This window comes from Biomphalaria glabrata, chromosome 1, assembly GCF_947242115.1.
Source record: "Biomphalaria glabrata chromosome 1, xgBioGlab47.1, whole genome shotgun sequence".
NCBI classification, from domain to species: Eukaryota; Metazoa; Mollusca; class Gastropoda; family Planorbidae; genus Biomphalaria; species Biomphalaria glabrata.
In genome coordinates, this window is record NC_074711.1 from 74,692,477 (window position 1) to 74,707,875 (window position 15,399).

The 15,399-nt window shown below is 35.6% G+C and overlaps 1 protein-coding gene across 5 annotated transcripts in view; it reads right to left on the bottom strand.

The window, feature by feature from the left end:
* Nucleotides 1–10,254: 10,254 nt before the first annotated feature.
* Nucleotides 10,255–15,399, bottom strand: part of LOC106057202 (twist-related protein-like) — a 39,125-nt gene continuing 33,980 nt past the window's right edge. For all 5 annotated transcript variants that reach the window (XM_056014114.1, XM_056014125.1, XM_056014144.1 and 2 more), the window contains one exon: nt 10,255–11,139. The gene's annotated coding sequence lies outside the window, so the exon portion shown is untranslated. The remainder of the gene's footprint in view (nt 11,140–15,399) is intronic.

Consider the following 15,399-nt stretch of genomic DNA (forward strand, 5'->3'; position numbering starts at 1 on the left):
ACCTGTTTTGACTGAGAAAAACAGTTTTTTTTTTTTTAAATAAATGAAAGAACAATATCCCAACTATAAACTCGAAAGTGAAAGTTTGTGTAAAGCTGCATTGAATAGTATTGTCTCAAAGATGGATACCAAGGAAAGAAACCAACAACGAATGTCCGGATTGACTTGGAACAAGAATTCGATAAAGTCTGGGAAGAAGGCGTCTTACTTAAGTTAATAGACTATCACAGCTTGTAAAACTGGATAAAAGTATATCTGAACTTCTGACCAATGAAAAGCTTTGCCCAACTCTGTTGTAGTAGCATCTGATATTTGTGCTGAAAATATCAAAAGCTGTTTTTTTTTCTCTGGCGTTGAGTTGCCTGGCAGAGATGTTACACTATTTTACAAAGGTTAAAAGATAAAATATGTCAAAATGTGATTAAATATAAAATATTATATTCCCATTTAATGTAAGAAAATGCGAACAGAAAACAAAATATTTCAGATTTGAGTTCTACCTCATTCGTGACACCAATACAACAGCATAGGAATAAATAGACAGTGAGGTGTCTCTTTTGTCGAGTAATTAAGGGGCGAGAGTCCATATTAAAGGATGAGGGCAGATTTCACATTTAGGTTTTAAAAGAAAAATTACCGAAGCAAAACATTTTTTTAATGGCTTAATACAATTTAAATCAAGTGTTGACTCTATCAATGAATGCTCTTTACAAATGTATAATGTGACAGAACAATTGAGTCATCTGAATATATTAACTAAAATACATTCCAATACTTTATGCTTTATGTAGATCTTGCTCCTCATTTTTTCAACATTTCGAACTCAACGCTGACCGCGCTTACAATTTAGTACTCGACACAATAAGCAGTTCTTTTTTTTCTTTTAGGGCTGCAGCTTTCAGGCGTTCTTTTTCCTTTGAGAAACACAAAGTAATTTGTGTAAGCAGCTTTAGTACATCAAAATACCCGAATCATTCCTTGATGACCACCTTGTGTGTACTATAAGCTATGCTCTTCCTACTGGATTCAAGACGCGCCCATCTTGAGATGCTATGAGCAAAAATCACCTAGCAAGCAAGTCCTAGAAATCTGCAACGTCTTGGACACAGCTGACGGAGTTAAGACCATTTTAAGTCATGGTAAGCGTAGTGAACATAATGTGCAAGCGGCTTCTTTTGATGAAGCAATACTCGAAGACCAATGTGGTCCTACTATCCACTTTTATTAGAGGTAACATCATAGCTTTAGCCTCGCAATTTATTTAAGGATAAATGGGGGTTATTCATTGCTTGCATCATTTGTTCCGCCAATTCTGCAGACGTCTGGTTCTCACAAAAACGAAAACCTAGAAGTGGCTCTCTCATTGCTATTTTTTATGGAGTATTCCGTTATCGGAGATCGCAAAACATTTTTTTTTTAAATAATGCTAATTTGATCAACTTCTAATATGTCTTGAGTGCTCTCAGAAAAATTGTGAGGATTGGACCTCGGTATATTTTCCAGAACTGCATTGCCCAACAGGTCTGTTATCTCGTTTTGAATCTGTGGGGCTTCTTGTCAAATTTCAATATTCATAATAATTTTAAATAAAACCTGGTTAGAGGTTTTTGTATAAATATATTGGTGATGGCTTTCTTTAAGAACTGTGAACCAAATACCAAGCATTGGTCAGTGTTCCATATACTTATTTACCTTTTGGTAGAACTAGTGTGTGTGGCGACATCGTTCCGACCACAGGTAATACACAGGCATTCATTTCCGAAAGATACTATTCCATAACCATGTACTGATATAAATATAATGATGTTAACTTTCTTTAAGAACTATGGACCAAAACAATAACTAAGCATTGGTCATAGAATCACAATATTCCATGATTGATTTTGAGATCTATCTTCTACATCTTTGTTATAAACCTGCTCCCCAATTTGGTTTCGCCATTCATTGTAACAGAACAAACATTTCAACTTTAACGATATATACAGGGGCGGACTGGCTATATGGGCAAACGGCAAATGCCCGATGGGCCGGTACCAAATGGGCCGGTCTAGTCACGACCAAAGAAAAAAAAATTCAATGCAGACAACTTTTTAAAAAAGTGACAGCAGCAAGACACAAAGGCCCGAACATGTTTTTTTTTTTTTTTTTTAAATTCTTATTACAATTAATTTTGTTTGAAATTCAACTAGAAAAATACACTATACACTGTACGTATTATCATTAGCAAAACAAGATTCCACTTGATGTCTTCGAGGCTGTGTTTGGCCTAATTGTTTTGCTGGTCGGCATGGGCCTTTGATGGCGCTTCCATTTTTTTTTTGCTCCTTCCCTCCCCCGTCTTTTAATGGTTCCAATGAAATTTAACCAAAAAGAGGGATGAGAGAGGTTAAAAAAAAATTGGCGCGACAATTAGCTCTTTAACAATGCTTAATAGAAATTAACTTGAACACATACACACAGCCGCGAAATTGCAAACCACCCAACTTATTCACAGCTCAATATTGGTATAAAGCTCTACTTTCTGCGATTTGAAAAGAAAAGTAAGTTTCTTTTTGTTTATTTTAATAACATAGATCTAAAAACACTACAATTAAGGCTTGAAAAAAAAATTTAATTAAAAACAAATCTAGATCTAAATCAATTTTTATACTATTGTAATTAATGGCTAACTTATGCTTAGTATGAAGTCATTAATGATGAAAATTATTACAATAATTACAAAAATGTATATTATGCTGTCACATCCGATATTTAATGAAAGGAGATATATATTTTAATTAATGGGTCATGGTATATATTCATATACAAATCGCGTTTTTGAGAATGTACTAGGAGGAAGCAATTCTGCTTTCTCTTATCTTTTAATGGAATGGGTTGCCTGAGTCAGCCAGGAAAACCAATGATTTAGCATATTTTAAGTCACAGATCAACATGCATGACTAGATTGACACATGAAATGCATTAGACGTAACAATCTTATTTTTAGAAGAAAAGTCTGTAATCTATAAGTAATACCAAAAAGCTTCAATCTCCTTAGGCTGCTATTGTATTGTTTATAGTTTTCAGACTACATACATGTATAAATAGAATACATTATGTAATCCTACGAATGCATACATTTAGTTTTCGATGCGTTATCAAACTTTATATATTTTGTAGAGAATTAGGCTTACACCTATAATATAACACATGGGCATGGCCGGGAGGGGAAGGTCTTCAAACCATCACTTGCCTCAGACCTCATTGTCAGAAAGGGAAACTTTACTTACTGCCCCAGTGCAGCCAACTTGAGCAAACTACAGTCACCAAATTTCATGAGCGTAGCTGAAAGGGTTTTTGTGGTTTCCTTTCCCCCTCCAATACAAAAACTAAAGAATTTTACCATTTTCTACCAGCCGCTGGACTCCATTGAGTAACAGATTTGGTTTTTGAAATTTTTTAGCAGGCTAGTTGCACTGTAGATACCAGGTACCTCAGAATATGAATTTTTAAAGCTTAAAATAACGGAACTGATGCTTGGTTCCGGTGCTTCGCCCCAGAATCCACTGGGGGAAGCTCAAAGCGCTCCCTCGGACTCCCTAGCTGCACTTTGGCGGTGTGTACTGTCTTTCCACTAATTATAGGAAGAGAGTATTCTTCTAGGGTAGAAAATTTTGTTTGAAAGAATGAAACATCAGAATGTAATGAAGATTAATTACATATACACACACACTAATATATATATATATATATATATGTATATATAAATTGCAGAGTGGGGTAAACCCCCCCCCCCACCAGAAAATATATGACATACCATTTGTGGGCCGGTTTATATGGTAATGCCCGGGCCGATTTTGATACCCAGTCCGCCCCTGGATATATATGTAACTTATTCTGGTGTTTGGTTTCCTTGTTGAATATTTAATGTTATTTTATTTTTTTAGATTTCATCTAATTCTATTTTTTTAAATTCTGTTCTAATGATTACATTAACATTATTTTTTCAAAATACAAGGACAACAAAACAATGTGATGAAGACTTCCGCGGACGCTGTTGTCTGAAATGAGTGTTTTACACAATTTCAAGGTATATACTTCAATGGCTAGGACACAATAGTTTTTTGAATCACAACTGACAATTCAGTTGTTACCACTTCAACAGTGCACCCATTCAGATATGATGTCAGACCTGACATTTTAAATACAGAAAAAAAAAAAAGAAACAAATTAAGCTTTGAAAAAATTGAATAATTAGCAGCTGTGTTGAAATTTTAATTCGTGAACATCAGGACTTTAGTGTCATCCGTAAGTTCTCACATGGGCCCGAACGAGTCATGGGCCAAGTGTAATGAACCCCTTTGCGCCATTGCTGCTACTCCACAGGCTGTGGGCCCATAATAATCGTGGGCCCGGGTTCATTGAACCCCTTCGGGCCATGGATGCTACGCCACTGGTGTTAGATCAACCAAACGGATCAACTATTACTAAGCCATCTAACCCATTTATCGCAGAGATTGAATTTACAAAAAAAACGATGAGTGTCCGAAATTTGTTTTGGCATTAAATATTACTCCATTATCTCATGTCATGGTGTGGTATGTAAAAATGCAGTGCCCCTAAAGAGGTCAAGCCACCCGGGCCCTCAAATCTCTAGCTACGCAATAGTTCGTTAGGTTAATACTAAGTGCTTATGTAGCCAACTTCAACAATACTTACATTGTGTTCTTTCTATTCTGTTGTACCGGCACATCAGCATTCCTCCCAGACATGGGCGTAGCCAGGATTTCATTTTGGGGGGGAGTGGGGTTGAACCCCCAAAGCCCCCCCCTGGCTACGCCCATGCTCCCAGACACTTGAGTGATAATTATTTTCTTAGAAGGTAATCACTCTACTCTCTCCAGAGAGCCTTATCCAAAGGAGTATCGGTTGTGTCACTGGAGATAAACTTCATCCTTTTTTAAAAAATAAATACGTTCTTAATAGATTTCGGAACAAACTAATGTTAATGCAGGCTGACAAAATGGGTCTAGACTTATAATGATATATACGATGTATTATAATTATAAAAGGCTATATCTTTCAAAAAATGATTTCTAACCTCTTTGAATTCCTGTACTGACTATAACGATAACTCTATGCGAATATTCGGAAAAATCGAATTAGTTACATTGGTCTCTTATCTGACTACAAAGGGTAGATAACTTCTTAACAGTAGCTGGACTATTGTTCTCCCTATGAAAATGTGCTCTCCCTTCTAATAATAAGCTGTCCGTAACCAGTTTGATTGTAGAAGTTAGTAAATTGATGTGAATAATTTCATACCATAATATAGTGGCCGATGTTATAAAATACTAAAATTAGTGAATTATTACGTGATTCCATTTTCTTTCTGGCCATTTTTTGCATTGTTATTCTTTTTTTTAAATTGAATTTAATAGTGGAAAAAAAGGTATTGGTAGAAAACCCACATTATAATACACTTCGTCACCGACTTGTAGTATAGTTAGCTTGATAACAAACGAGCATAATTAGTAAACCATATGAATCTCCTATTTGGTCAAACGACAATAATGCCCCCTTTTAATAGTATTTTACATCAGCTTTTTTTTAATACATATTTTTAAAAAGGTGATAAATTATGTTATATTACAAATATTCTTAGTTTTCACGTCTCTGTGGTAGTACCATGTCTTGGTGTGAGTATATATATTTTAGTCATATGGTTATTGATGAAACATTTTGTGGTTAAAGACTAACAGATTTACTCATGACGTCATACGCTGCTCTTGTAGGACCCAACGTCAAACACACACATCTACACACACACACATACATGCAAACGTTCATGCAGAAACAAACAAAAATATTATATATATAGAGAGAACACACAAAATACTTTCATCGTCAGTGTATTCTAAAGAAATGTTTGAACTCATGACATTGATAAAACTCTTTTAATCTCTCCTCCCGTCGTGTCTTTCTTTCTCTTCATTTCTTGCCTATTTTATTTAATTCTTTCTCTCAATCTTTCTCTCTCTATCTCTCTTGTTTTCTCTTTCTCGTGATCTTTCCCTTCTTTCTTTCTCTGTCTCTTTCTCTCTCCATCTCATTCTCGATTTGCCTCTTTTTTCTTCTTTATCTATTTCTCTTTCTCTCTACCTATTTCTCGTTTTTTCTTTCTGTCTCTCTCTCTATGTCTCACTTTATTTCTTTTTCTTTCTTCTGTCTTCTTTCTTAACTTTGTAGACAGTTAGAGGTGCTATTGCATCATTTCATCCTGCGATTGTCTCCTAATTAATGTGTTCACCCCCCCCCCCCCCACCTCTTCAACTCACATTTGATTGTTTGACCTGTGTGTCAAAACTAATTGGACATTGACTGACATGTTTTGAAGTGTTCACTACAAACGTGACACCTAGAACTCAGCTTACAAAATATATATCCCTCCGCAACGCCTTCTCACTCTCTTTGTTTTTTTATAGCCAAGTAATTAGAAGATAATAAATTATTGGGAAACAGAGAGAGAGAGAGAGAGAGAGAGAGAGAGCATGTGTGTGTGTGAGAGAGAGAATGAAATTGAAGATGATAGAAAGAAGAAGCGGGCGATGTTTAAAAATAAAACTTCGAACTTGTGTTAACAATAATTTCATTTGGTTTATAGTTTTCTGGAGAGTATTGTTTTTTGATACAAGAGAGTTAGTTTAAAAAAAAAAGTATTTTTTAACAAACAAATTTGTTTCATTCACAATTTAAAACAATGATCACGCTATTTTTTCTTTGTTTTAACGAAGGTTCTTAGACTCTGATATTTTGAGGTTATTTCTATTCTGAGTTGGGTGCAGTGGCGTAGCTAGAGGATATGATGCCTGGTGCGGTATCTCATCTTGATGTCCCCCCCCCCCCCAAAAAAAAAAAAAAAAAAAAAACAACCAACAAATAACTAATTAATAACATTGCAAAACCTGTTCAAAATAATATGTATTCATAAATCAAATATTGTTAATTCAAAAAAATCACTTTTACATAAACATACTACAAATGAATTTTACGCGCTTTCTTGCTGGCAAAAGAATCAATAATTTTATCGAAATCCATTTTTTTCCACCAGCTCTTGTTCAATTGACAAAATGGACAAATTAGTGAGTCGTCAATTTGTCATCGTTGATCGCAAGTAATTCTTGATCAGTTTAAGTTTGGAAAAACTTCTCTAGCATGTAGCGACGTTTACCGCAATAGTCAAAATTATGCGAATCATGATGACGATATTTGGGACTGAATCATCTAGCTGATATTTATTTATAAAATTCAAGAGCTCAACAGGTCCATGTTTTGGAAGTTCGGAGGCTTCTGATGAAACTGTGACAAACCGTTGAAACCTCTTTCGCTCCAGCAGAAATGTGTTTTTATCAATGTCGCTAGGAGTACTATCGAGATTGATTTCGACCTGAGGATTTAATAGCTAGGACGATATTCGGGACTGAATCATCTAGCTGATATTTATTTATAAAATTCAAGAGCTCAACAGGTCCATGTTTTGGAAGTTCGGAGGCTTCTGATGAAACTGTGACAAACCGTTGAAGCCTCTTTCGCTCCAGCAGAAATTCGTTTTTATCAATGTCGCTAGGAGTACTATCGAGATTGATTTCGACCTGAGGATTTAATAGCTGGGAAGGCGACAAAAATTCATATCTATCTGCTACATCATGAAGTTGCTCGAATCGGGTGATTATTTCTGGAACAATCCTGTCCAAGGTAGAATAAATTTCCCTTCGTAGCTCTTGTGTGTAAGTACAGAGTAGTCACTTTTCTCACCAGGCATCTTTTTCTTATAGCCCATACGTTTTTGAGGTTCTGTACTGATTCTCAGATCTGAGCACACGCTTTCGGCAAAGGTAATGCTGGCTTCAGCGATGTCCTCTCGATTACTACTTAAAAATGTCTCTAATGTTTTTAAGTTTGAGTGAGCAGTCTCGAATAGACAATCCTTGTTTTTGAAGGTAGACTTGCGCATCATTAATTTCAGTTAATACAGGAGCCCAAAATCCAAGATAGGTGAGAAAATTAAAAGACTGAACAGCAAAAAAGTATTGACATTACAATAGAATTATTTCAAAAATTAAACTATTAAGAATCATAAAGAAATGAATAAATTAAGACAAATGTTAAGAGATAGAGTTTAGAAATATATTTGTAAACTCAATATCTAGATTAAACCAATGGACTAAACAATGAAGTAAAAAAAGGTTGGCCTATCTTCTTCTTCTTTATATTACAGAGCATCGATCAGTGTAGTAACAACATGTACCGTGTGTCCGAAATAAATGTAGTAAATTAGATTCAAACTGTTCTATAACTTACATTGTATTGAATAAATAGTCAAGGAGATGAAAGAAAATAGCGACATGACTAGTTTATAAATCGTTAGTTCATGTTTAAAATACAGCAGTTTATGTTTGTTCGTGTCCATACAATTAGTCGTTTTTACTGAAACGCTCAGGGAAATAGGAAATTAATACACACTGGGGGAATTTTGGGGCCCCTCTCCACTTGGTGCCCTGTGCGGCCCGCACCACCCGCACATTGGTAGCTACGCCACTGGTTGGGTGAAACTAGTTCCAAAATCTTTTTGTGAGCACTATTTGTCTAGCAGACATTGGTCTACAATTGGAAAATGTCTGTCTATCTGTCTGTTGTTGACTGCAATGGCATAACTTGAAAAAAAAAATGAAATCCTTGAAATATTATCAACTCAAAATGACATGTTATCATGCCTACAGAAGCTATAGGAATGAACTGTTGTTCAGTGGTCTAACTCAGTGGTCTAACTCAGTGGTCTAACTCAGTGGTCTGCTGGACAGAAATATGACACGTTTTCCTTTTGACAACTTCCGTCAAGAATCTGGATTATTGTACAGATTTAAGTCTATTCGTACCTGTTTGTACAGATTTAAGTCTATTCGTACCTGTTTGTACAGATTTAAGTCTATTCGTACCTGTTTGTACAGATTTAAGTCTATTCGTACATGTTTGTACAGATTTAAGTCTATTCGTACATGTTTGTACAGATTTAAGTCTATTCGTACATGTTTGTACAGATTTAAGTCTATTCGTACATGTTTGTACAGATTTAAGTCTATTCGTACATGTTTGTACAGATTTAAGTCTATTCGTACATGTTTGTACAGATTTAAGTCTATTCGTACAAAACTTGTTAGAGCTGTGAATTTTGTACACAGGACAAAGCAGGGAAGTAGACATTTCATTGGTCCAATCAGGAGCATTCTGTTCACAAAGTATGATCTGAACAAAATGTCTGAGAAAATAAACAACAACTTCATTTTGTAATTTTAAAGGATTTGATTGGCTGGTGTTTCATCAATTTATTTATAAGTCTGTTTTTTTTTTATTTGTTTTAATTAATTTTTTTTTCTGTCTTCCTTTGTAAGGCTTTAGTCTCCATGCAAGTTTCTGGTAACTATAATTCTTACATCAAAACTAAATACTTCTAGAGAATGTTCTTATAGTCCTTACTGTAATGCTGCTTAAAGACTTCTACACAATATTCCACATGCTAAATTAGTTTAGGATGCGGCATGTAGAAGTTCTTAGAAACGTTCCACTATCAGACGACTGTCTCAAGTGTACTTCTTCAAGGTTAGTCATGTGACATATCACGTGATACTAGCTCATGCTTACAGGTTATACAAATGAAAGAAAAACAAAAGTTATTTTATAATAACGAGGACGACATGAAGGCGAGGTGGCGGGGCGTTAAAGCGCTTGGCTTCAGAACCGCGGGATCCTTGGTTCGAATCCTGGACTGGGATTTTTTATTTCGGTATCTTTAGGGCACCTCTGAGTCCACTCAGTTGTAACGGGTCTGACATTAGTTGAGGAAAGGAAAATCGGTTGTTCGTTGTGCTGGCCACATGACACCCTCGTTAACCGAAGACCACAACAAACAGATGACCTTTACATCATCTGCCTTATAGATCACAAGGTCAGACAGGGGAGCTTTACTTAACCTAGTCTAATGAAGACGACAGGTGTATACTATCCATACCATTAAAGGCAGTTTGTTTTTCAAGGCACACAACAGACTGCACTTGTTTATCAGGCCACACATTTTATATAGTATATAAACTCAAAGTAAAGAATGCTCATATGGCTATACATTGTTATTTAGCTCATTCAAAGCCTGATAAAAACAAACTTGTAATAAATTATGGTTAAAAAAAATTCCTTACAAGAATGCAAATAAAAATTTACACAAATGTGGCTGGTTATTTATTTCCAGAAATAAAAGACATGTCTTTAGTCACATACATGAGTTTATCTAATTGTGACAAAAATTATATTGGCTACATGTTTCAATCATCTGTTACCTATAAAGATTGTGTTACATACTCAATCATTTATTACCTATAAAGATTTTTTTCAGATATTCAATCATTTATAACCTATAAAGTTTGTGTTGGATATTATAACATTGTAGAAATTGTGAAACATTGCTACAAAGTCATGCGAAACTTAAATGAAATTGTTTGTCATAGGGCCACATGTGGCCCACAGGCACTGGTTAAAGAAACACTTATTTTAATAGATAATACGGAACTATCACTCTGATTATATGTCTTCTGTTCATGCACATTACCAGCGCATAAGAAAAGAAAGAAAAGGGAAGATACGTTTAAAAAAAAAAGTCAATTCCGAAGATTCGAGTTCCTATTGTTTCTTAGTTAAATTATACTGTTCACCTTTTTCTTTACCTCTGGAGTTCGAGCGACGCCAGATGTGGACATGTAAAACGAACTCCAACAAAATGTATATATATCGAAGTGGCACTTGGGAGAGGACGAATATATATATATAGGCCTATATAGGTCCAAACAGAACAAAATAACATTCAATAGAAAATATGTGAAATAATCAATTATATCAATATAAAAATATCGTTTTAAACAGCAGACCTGGAAGGTCAATAAAGGTTTGTTTTGTTTATTTATCAATCACAGAATGTTTGATTGGACGTCTGGATCATCCTCTTTTCTCTGGCACACATCGTGTCACTGTTGAATCAAATGTCATCGAATTAAGTTCCAATGAAAGATGTCTGTCCAAAGAAGTCCACTAGTGAAGGCCATGAGGTATCTGTATCTGAAACAAAATTGTACAGTTATTTGATGTTTTCTTTAATTGGTTTGTAAACTGTTTATTCAGTAATAGGCCCCTATGAATACCAATTAAAACGTAATCATTTAAACCGAAAGCCATATTGTTGATTAGACTTAGAAAAAAGATAACTAAATGTGATAGAATCCAAACAATATTTTCAAGAATATCTACACTATTATTAGCTTTTGTTAGTTTATGTTGTGAGCTGTTACGACCAACCGCAGTATCCATGACACCAGAATTCATGACACCAGTATCCATAACAGATGTGATGGATGACATGCTTGATGGTCGGATGATGAGTTGGCCGCTCTCCCCCTTCCCTTTCCACTGCAAGCTTCTTCTTTACCTTATACCCACCCCTCCTTTTTTTTTCCTCCCTAAAGTGTAACTAAACAAGCTGGAGGCGCCCACTCACTCCCTCAGACAGAGGTCTCAAGTCTTCCACTGCAGTAGAACGCGTGTCCTGTCAAAAGACATTAGTGCCACTAGCGAGTGACGAGCACATAGAAATAGGCTAGACTGCTTAGCCTTGATCAACGGTGACTTTTTTGGTCTTCTTAAAAGTACATCAGCTCGTTTTCTACTAATGTTTTCTCATTTACATATATCCAAGTCATTTGCAAAACATCTTTTAGTTTTATAGTGACTGAATTGGGGATGCGTCTTCTACGCATGCTTTTATTTTGTTGTTGTTGTCATACTTGTGGTTGTTTTGTTGTTGTTGTTGTCATACTTGTGGTTGTTTTGTGTTTGGGATTTGTTGTCGTGACTCTTGCGTGTGTAAAACGTCACGTCTTAGTTTCTTATACTTCCTCTTGTGAAGTTGTTTTTGGTATGACGTTTCTTGGTTTGGCGGCATCGATAGATCTTGGCTTATTCTAAGTTTCAGGGTGTTAGGTTTGGGGCTATTGTCTACTATTAAGCCTGACTTTGGAGCCGTGATTGAGCCAAGTCTTGAACAGGTTGAGCCAGGCCTTGATTAGTGTAGAGCCATGTATCCGATTGTCTAGTGTTGGAGTTCTTGGGCCGAATCACCGAGTGCGTGTTATATTTGCATAATTATTACTGCACGAAAGAACAAGTCCCATTTGTAAAGTGATTTGTAACGTGATTTGTAACGTGATTTGTAACGTGATTTGTAACGTGATTTGTAACGTATATGAACACTCATCCTCCATTCATCTTTCAGTATTAAAATGTTTTCATGGTCGTTGGCCATTTAATTGAAGTTTGTTTAACATGTAGGCCTACTACTTCGTGCGTGTTGCCCATTGCCGCCATTTAATTGAGACTTTAGCCAACCGTTGGGGGGGGGGGAACCCGGTTAATTGTCTCATCCCCTAGCTAACCTTGTAAAACACACCTTGACAGGGTGCAACTCAAATAAATACAACTGTAGTAATCGTCATGCAAAATGTTTGTTGTTTTTACAAAGACTATATTAACTCTCTCTCTCTCTCTCTTTCTCTGTCTGGTATAAAAAGCGAATACTTTTGTTATCGGAAAGTTAATATGCATAAAGCATGGAGAGTCTAAATGTGTAGATTATTTTGGGGTCTATGTGAAACACCTTTTTCAATAATTATTTTGGACATATATCTCTATTTTTGACGACTGAAGATAAAATTTTAATGTAAACTGGCAAGTGAAAACATAAAATTGCCAGTTTTTTTTTTTTAACCAACTTGAGTTTAAAGGTCATATTTTTAAATTATCTCCGGTTAAGCCATTAAAATATTCTTTTGGTTTCAATTAGAAAGAAAGAGGCTACAATGACTTTTGTGTGGCCTGTCCGTTCGTATATCCTATGTAGATATTGAAAAATCATGATAATTCGCAGTTTGCAAAGTTATTTTGCAACAGCTAATTTTTATCTTCTAAAATATATAAAATATTAAATACAAGTATATACCATTAAAAAGAAAAACAATTATTTATATTTAAAGAAAGGGAGGTGATAATGTTTCTGTCTTTGGATAGTAGTAATTTACTGATTACGGTTCTTTTTTTTTTGGGGGGGGGGAAGAGAAAGAATGCATCTTGTATGAACATTATTATATACATTTTAAAAACATTATTTATTTATCATGAGTGGTCTGGGCACCATTGGAGAAAAGGATCTCTTAAAAAGTCGATCAAAGGAAAGGACTTCTTTCAGAGGTCAGGAATTAAGATATGGACTATTCGCAAATAACCTGCAGATAGACGACCATTCCATCTCATCTATCAGGCCAGGTTCACACTCAACCATATCTTCATAACAATCAGTTCATTGAATACTTTTAGATATAAACAAAGCAGTAATATTTATAAGAAGAAATCAAAGAGGACAAGCTAAACAATCCACCCAGCAAGACTTTCACCCCGCACACGTCGGTTTTGAATGGAGAGATATGACGTTGTGGTTTTTAATAGATTTTACTTTATTCTTTCTGATATTGGTGCTAAACATTTTGAAACCTGCCTCATTACCAGCTCAGCTTACCAAACAGATGACATATGGGTGGACTCTGAGTTTGTATGAAAACACAAACTCTCTAATCTCTTCGATTAAATTGTATGAGTTGCAAATGGTTATATTTTCCTATCAAAAGCACCACTGGTGAAATATGCAATCCTAATACAGAAAAAAAATAATCTAAATCTCAAAGACCTACGTTAATTATTTTTGCTTGGAAAAATAAATAATGTTTCTAAACAAACAAAAACTAATATTATCGGCCTTACATATATTCTCTCTGATCAGTTTTTAAAAGAACAAAACAATACATCTCTCGGCATTCAATCAGAAACTGACTCACCACTTTTGTGTTTTAAGCACACGTCAACCTAGACTTCGCACTAGTTAACAGGTACTCTCATCCAAACTAAATTCCCTAAATCTATATTTCTTAAGTTCGTGTTTTTTGGTGTGTGAGTTTCAAATCTCTGCGGTATCAACTGTTGAGAACTGAAGTTACTTGCACACAGCAAATGTCAGAGTTTATTTAAGAACTGCAGCAAATGTTTTTTTTTTCTTTCTTACCACTATACTGTAGGTCAGTCTAACAAGACTTTATCTAAAATGAAGCATGATTGATGTATACTGTGTTATTTTTTTCTTCATTATCCTCTTCCTCCTCCTCATTTCCCATCTAACTCATTTTTTTTTCTCTCTTTCTCCTGCCTCTCCTTGTCAGAATGTTGTTTTAGTCTATCTCTGAAAGTCCTTCCTTAGAGAAACGATGGTCAATTAGCAAACAGCGGGAATCTCCTCTCGGCTCAAATTAGATTATTTGATTTCGTCGTAAGAGGCTTTCCCCCTCTCTCTCGGCGTCTACTCTATCTCACTCTTCCCCCCTCTCCTTCTCTTCTACACTTATACTACCCCGTCCTGGATATATATATATATATATATATATATATATATATATATATACAGAGAGAGAGAGAGAGAGAGAGAGAAACTATGTGAGGATGTTTTAGACGCTAGTGTATGATGAAGCTGTATATGTATTAAAACTGTTTTTTGTGTCAATGCTTAAAAAAAAAAAAAAGAGCAAAACCTTTGGTCACGTGTCAAAGAGACGCTAACATGGCGGCACTGGCTTTTAGAATTTTCTGAACATGGCACGCGTTGATTAGCCTAATGTCTGAGGCATCAAAACGAGGTTGGCTGTTTTAGTAGAGTTCGCTAATTACACGTAAAATTAGATCTATCTACTTTGCGAAACGAAGCGTCAAGTCAACAGGACATCCCAACGGCTCGGGTGCATGTTACTTCCTATGTAGGTTTACTACTTGAGCACACATTTGTTTCGTTTTATTCCACAGGCGGGTCAAGAAATCAAGATTTTCAAAAAGTTTCAAAAATTCGAGATCCATCTGACGTATGTATAGTTCCTGGAGATTCGACACAGGATCACAGCGGCAACTGGGTCGCGAGCTGCTGGACATTGTACAACTTTAATAAAACACGTACACTTAAAACTGTTTGGCCATATCACGAGGTCCTCAGCGCTCACAAAAACCTTCCTGCACGGAACAGTAACAGGGAAAAAAAGAAGAGAAAGACAGAAAGCGATGGGAAGACAACATCAAAGAATGGACAGGCCTGTCAGTAAATGAGATTCAAGTCCAGCAAAAGACAGGAATGGAGAAAGACGGCTGACAGATTATGTGTGGTGCCCCAACGGTTCAACATACTAAGGGATAGATGAAAGTGATAGATACAGTACAAGCAGTTCCTTCATACAGTAG